This window comes from Portunus trituberculatus, unplaced genomic scaffold (assembly GCF_017591435.1).
Source record: "Portunus trituberculatus isolate SZX2019 unplaced genomic scaffold, ASM1759143v1 PGA_scaffold_465__1_contigs__length_105797, whole genome shotgun sequence".
NCBI classification, from domain to species: Eukaryota; Metazoa; Arthropoda; class Malacostraca; order Decapoda; family Portunidae; genus Portunus; species Portunus trituberculatus.
In genome coordinates this window covers 68,668-75,000 of record NW_025541633.1, presented here as the reverse complement: position 1 = coordinate 75,000, position 6,333 = coordinate 68,668, and the positions used below count along the sequence as shown (strand labels likewise).

The following is a 6,333-nucleotide window of genomic DNA, read 5'->3' as shown; positions in this document are numbered from 1 at the left end:
GAAAAGGAAAAAAAAAAAAAAAAAACACACACACAAATTGTAATAATGACGTAAAGAGTAGGGACAACACTTTTACTTGGAACAACCATAGTCCTAGTAGTGTTAGTCTATAACTTTTTCCTTCTCTTCATTTGTGTGGACCTATAAAAGGTCCGGGATATGTTGACTCTTTTCTTATGGTGTTTTTGCAGTTGCTGTTGTTGACACCAAATTCCAGACACCAGATTTAACCGCCAAATCCGTAGAGGGTACGTCCCTGACGCTTGAGGGCGTAGACGACGTCCATGGCAGTGACGGTCTTGCGCTTGGCGTGCTCGGTGTAGGTGACGGCATCCCTGATGACGTTCTCGAGGAACACCTTTAGCACCCACGAGTCTCCTCGTAGATGAGACCGGAGATGCGCTTGACGCCGCCTCGGCGAGCCAACCGACGGATAGCGGGCTTGGTGATGCCCTGGATGTTGTCACGCAAAACCTTACGGTGACGCTTGGCTCCTCCCTTTCCAAGTCCCTTGCCTCCCTTGCCGCGGCCAGTCATGGTGACAGATGATGAGGCGCTGCTGCGAGTAGTAGTAGTAGTAGTAGTGATACGACGTCTCGCTCACGAGTGTGACTCACATTTTTTTTTTTTTTTTTTTTTTTTGAGATTGCCATCCAAGAGGATAGCCTGGGCATGTTGCCTTTTATGGCTCGCCCACAAGTGTTTTCTTTGTAAGTGTTATCTTTGTTGCAGGAGCTTGTTCCTAGGCAGTGGGGAGTCTAACTTACCAGCATATAGCTGTGTGTTAGATACACCTCAGTGTCAGTTCGGATTTAGCTCCTGCTTTGGATAATGTGGTAAGTGTTGTTTGTTTTCGTGCCTTTTAGTCGTGGTGGTCTCGAAGTTTGAAGGGAGGTGACGTCGATGGGAATATTCTCCTAGACGGTAGGGAGTCTAACTCACATGCGTATAGCCTGTGTTAGATACACCATACCGCCTGTTCAGAGCTTATTTCCCAAGTTTATCTTGGTGGTGGGAAGACTTTCACCATTTCCTCTAGGATTTGGTGAGGAGTGTGTTGGACAACCTCTGCCGCCGTTCTGTTTCTTCTATGTAGGTAGTTTCTTGTTTTTGTGCAGTGTTTTAGGTAATGTTCTAGTGGTGCAAATGTGTCTGTGTTGCAGTGCTCACATGTACCTGGAAGCTCATTGAAGATCTCGGCCCTGCAGTAGTAACCGAGTCTGAGTCTGTGTATGTTTGTTTGTGTTTTCCTGTTGGTGTGCATAGGTAGTGGTGTGTTGTTCTCCCTAGTGGTGTTGTACCAGGAAGCAGTTGGAGAGTTATCTTGTGTCCAGCGTTCAAGTGATCGTTCTGCTTTTCTTCGGCTGGCTTTCTTGAATTCGGATGCCTGTGTGCTCAAACTGGTTGGCACAGATGTGGTGATGGTGTTTATCCGGAGGGCTCGTCCTGCTTCTGCGTCCGCTCTCTCGTTGCCTGGGATGCCAACGTGACTTGGCACCCAGTTGATATGTGCCTTCAGGCCTCTCCTCTGCATTTCTTGTGCCGTGGCCCAGATGCCAGTGACCAGTCCCACGTTATCTGTTATCTGGCATTTCTTGAGAGTTTGCAGTGCTGCCAGTGAGTCAGTGTGGATGAGTGCAGACCTTCCCCGTTCCTGAGCATGCCTTAGAGCTCCTCCTATGGCCACGAGTTCTGCCTGTAGGATGCTGGCCCCGTTGTTGAGTCTGTACCGCGTGGGAGTCCCTGTGTCGCATATGAAAGCTGCTGCTGCTCTGCCGGATTGTGCTTCAACAGAGCCGTCAGTAAAATATTCGCTGCTGTCTTCTCTTTGGGGTGTCTGGAGAGCTGCTGTTGCGTTTTCCTGTAATTCTTGGTTGTTGAGCTGTTTCTTTGCTTTCTTGAGTTTGTGTGTTGTGGTGGTGATGGCATTTTCTTGCCATGGTGGATAGGTGGTGAAAGTCACTGCTGGAGGATCCATCTCAAATTTCTCAAAGGTGTTTTGGACGCCTAGTTCTCTGATCCCATCCGCTGCTTGGCTTGCCCACGTCCTCTTGAGGAAAAGCTGTGGGTCCTGGTTCAGGCTTTGCATAACTCTTACGTGGAGGTTTGAGTTTTCTTTTCTCATGTATTTGATGAGATGTGTCGTGCTCATAGCTTGTAATCTGTTGCGCAGAGGGGGGAGATTGGCCTCTAGCTGCATGGTACATACTCTCGTCCACGGTGGGGCTCCCAATATCAGCCGTAGTGCCTTGTTTTGTATTACTTTGAGGCTTTGTATCTTGGAGCTGCTTGCCGTTGTGATGCAGGGTGCGGCATATTCGAAGATGGCTCTTATTGCCTGCATGTAAAACATACGTAGCACTGTGAGGCTCCCCGGTTAGGTCTCGTGATTGCTCTCATGACCTTGAGGCGTGCCTCTGCTCTGTTTTTGATAGACATTATGTGGGACTTAAAGCAGAGTTTGTTGTCGAAATTGATTCCAAGGTAGGTGTGACTGTGTGTCCAGGTTACAGCTGTCTCGTTGATTAGGAGAGGATGTGGCGGGTGATTTCCTCCGAAGAAGGTGGCTCGTGTCTTGTCCGTATTTATTTTGAGGCCTATATCCCTGCATTTGTTGACGACTGAGTTTAAAGCTTTCTGGGCTTTCTTCATTGCCCATGCTCCTGTGGATATGATGGCTATGTCGTCAGCGTAGCAAAGTACCTTGGTGTCTGTCCCCAGTCTCAACGTGATCAAGTTTTCAGCTAGAACGTTGAACAGGAAGGGGCTGAGGATGCTCCCCTGTGGGGTACCGTTTTCAAAGCTTCTTGTGTCTGACACTCGCCCTTGAAATGATACCCTTGCTATTCGGTTTGTCAGGAAATCCTTCGTCCATAGCAAGAGTTTTCCTGCCACGCCTTTCTTAGTTAAACTCTCTAAGATGGCTTCCTTGTTGGCCATCTCGAAAGCTTTCTCGAGGTCCATGAAGACCACTACTGCCGTTCTTCCTTTAATGGTCGTGAGCATGTTCAGGATGCAGTCCTTAGTTCCTTTATTTTTTGTATAGGCGTAGGTGTGCGGGTGGAGCGCCCCCACCTGCCAATGTAGCCGGTTCAGTACCATTTTTTCCGCTGTCTTCCCCAGGCAGCTCAAGAGGGAAATCGGTCTGAACTTGTTGTTTTCTCGTGGCTTTGGAATTGGTATGATAACCGCTTCCTTCCACGAGGTCGGTAGTTTGCCCTGAGCGTATGACATGTTGATTAGGTGGAGGAGCTCTCCGTGGGCTTCATCCCCTGCTTCTCTTATCATGGAGTAGTTGATCTTGTCTACTCCTGCTGCTGTGTCTTTTCTCGGTTTTACTGTGTCTTTTAATTCTTTTAGTGTGAAGGGTGTGTCTGTTGGTGTTGCTGTGCGGCAGGCTTGTTGTATAGCGTTTTGTCTCAATGGGCGGAGCTCTTCTTGTTTCTGTATTGTTTGTGGCGGGAGTTGTGTTGTGCTGCTGCGTTGTGAGAAGCCATCACAGAGTCTGTTCGCTTCTGCAGTTGGGTCTGGATGGACTGCCCGTGGACTTGAGGAGTCCCCGCTGATTTTTCGTATTTGATTCCACATAGCGCTGATGTTGGTGTGTGGATTTAATGTGGAGCACCAGTCGAACCACTTTTTGTCTTTAATCCTCTTTGTCCCTTTCTTGGCAGTTCTTAGAGCTGCTCTGAGTAAGGATCTTGTCGTTTCTGTGTTGTGGCGTTTGTGTAGTTTTTTAGCCTGGTTTATTCGATGTTTGTATTCTTTGACATTGTCGTCATAGTACCACCAATCTGTGTATTGGTGTTTGGCTTGTCTGGTCATGGGAATGCTTTGATTGGCTGCTGTGTGAAAGGCAGAAGCCAATCTCGCTTCTAGTTGATCGAGAGTGTCGGGCCGCGGGTTTTCCTGTAAGTGGTTTGAAAGAGCCGTCCTGAAGAGTGGCCAGTTGGCATTCTTGGTCTTCCATCTCGGGTTATGTGTAGGCTGTTCAAGCTTGTGGATTCCTAGAGTGGTGCATATTGCATAGTGGTCACTAGCCAAATAAGGGTGGGTCTCCCATGTTGCCTCGTGTGCGATGTCGCTGGAGACGAAGGTTAGGTCAAGTATTCCCCCAGCTATGTGCGTCGGTTCTGCTGTATTTAGTAGGCGGGCCTCTGGAACGTTATTCATAGCCTCAGCTATTCGGATACCATTTTGTTCCTTCTTCCTGATCCTATGATTTCGTGGGATGCGTTGAAGTCCCCTGCTATTAGTGTGGGGGAGGTGGCACATTGAGAGAGGACTTCATTCATGTCAAGTTCAGTTCTCTTGTTGGGTGAATTGTAGATATTGTATATCTGTAGTTCAATTGTTTTGAGCGTAACGGCCACTGCAAGAACTTCAACCCTCTCTCCACAGAGAATGGGCCTTTGAATCCTTCTGCTCGGGATGCTGGACCTCACCAGGATGGTGCAGCCTTGTGTTACCTCCGGGACGGCTGCCAGATGGTAGGCCTGATAGCCTTTGAAGTGGAGAGTTGATTCCTCAGGGAGGAGGGTTTCCTGGAGGAGAATTATGTCCCTGCACTGGTCGCGAGCGTCTGCCATTAGGAGGTGGTATTTTCCCCTAATTTCGCAGATGTTCCATTGTAGGATGTTGAGGGTTCCTGCCAGGGAGTTGATGTTGACTTGAGTCCGAGCGCTCGTTTCTCTTGCTCTATCTTCGCCGTCGCTGGTGTTGTGCCCGGAGGAAGGGTGGTCAGTGTTGTTTTCGGTGAAGGGCGGCGTGCTGCATTGTGTGTCACTGGTGAGTCCGTGGCCGTTGCGCTGTTCGTTGCTTGAGTCGAGGGTGCGACGCTGTGGGGGGTCTGTAGGATTTGTAACACATCTTCTGTCATGCTGTCCAGGGTTTGCGTTGGTAATGGTTTCTCCATCACTTGTGTTAATTTTTGTGCAAATGCTTTGAAAAGATCCTTGAGGAGTCCTGTTGTCAGTGTGATTTGCTGTTCCTCTTGGGTTGGTTGTTCTGCTTGTTTTGCTTCTTGTGTTTGCTGAGCTGGAGGGCTTGGAACTGCTATCCTGCGGCGGGGACGGGTGTGATCCCTCGGCAGTGCTGCCGCCTCTCCTAGTGTGGGAAAGTTTTCCTTCTGTTCGGTTGGTAGAACTGTGTTTTGATTGATTTGGCTGTTTGTGTTGCCCCAGGTGGAAGTTGCTGCATGTGCTGGCTGTTCTGTGTGCTCGTGGCGGTTGTTTGTCGCCTGGTGAGTCTCCATCCATTTCTGTTGAGTCTGCTTTTGCACCTCGACAAGTTCCCTTCTCGTAGCGCAGCTCCGGTTCCAGGCGTGGTGTGCTTCTTTGCAGTTGGGACATTTCGCAGTAGTTGTCTGCCCCTCCTTGTGTTTTGTTATGCAGGATTCCGTGTTGTGTTGTTCGGAGCAGATTCCGCATCTCGGTGGCAGGGTGCAGTTTGCTCTGTGGTGGCCATATCGCTGGCAACGGAAGCACCTGAGGGGCTCCTTGCCGTAGGGTCTGGTGTAGAAAACACCCCATCTCCCCAGGTCTATCATCCCTGGTAGTTGTCCTTGAATCGTTATTTCGACTTGTCTTGTCGGTTCGCCTGTCCTTGTTGTGCATCTGTTTGCCGTCAGGATCATGGGGTGTTTCAGGACAACAGATAGTGGCATCAGGAGGGGGTATTTGAGTAGAATTCCCATGTTCGTGCCCTGAGAGGATGATTTTAGGTGGATGGGCTTCCCTTGCACTTCCTCTATGGCCAGTATTCTGTGGTAGGTTTCTAGGTCTGGTGGAGAGATCAGTACCTGGCCTGAATGAAGAAACTTCATTCTCATTTTTGTTGGGAGATTCAAGATTTCCTCTATGGCTTCTGCCACATCTATGGGAGAGTCGAATCCCTCTGTTGGGGAAACTAATATTTTGGGTGTTCCACTGTTGTCCATTGCTGCTGTCTGGTTGGTCGTTGGAGGAGAGGTGGGTGCAGGAGTTTTCTTTTTCTTGGCATTCTTTACAAGCTGCCATCCTTCCGTGTTGGCCGAGGGCTGGGTGTTTTCCTGGGTGTTTTCCATAGTTTGTATTTCCATGTTGAGGGTTTGTTGTTCTGGTTCCTTGTTCTTGCTTGATGAGTGTCTGGTCTTGCATGGGGTCCACGTGGATCTTCCTCGACGTCTTCCAGACTTCTTTTGTAGCGATCCAAGCTCATAGAACGACGTGGTATGACCGGTACTAGTGATGCTGTGGCGGAGAGCTTCTTCGTTGTATCTGCTTGCTTCTTGTGTACCATGTTCTTGATCTTGTTTTGCCGTGCTTGCCGCACGACAATCAAAGCTTATAGGTG

General features: G+C 49.1%; 1 pseudogene; it reads right to left on the bottom strand.

The window, feature by feature from the left end:
• Nucleotides 1–182: 182 nt before the first annotated feature.
• On the bottom strand, nt 183–602 carry LOC123500670 (annotated as a pseudogene).
• Between the last annotated feature and the right edge of the window lie 5,731 nt (nt 603–6,333).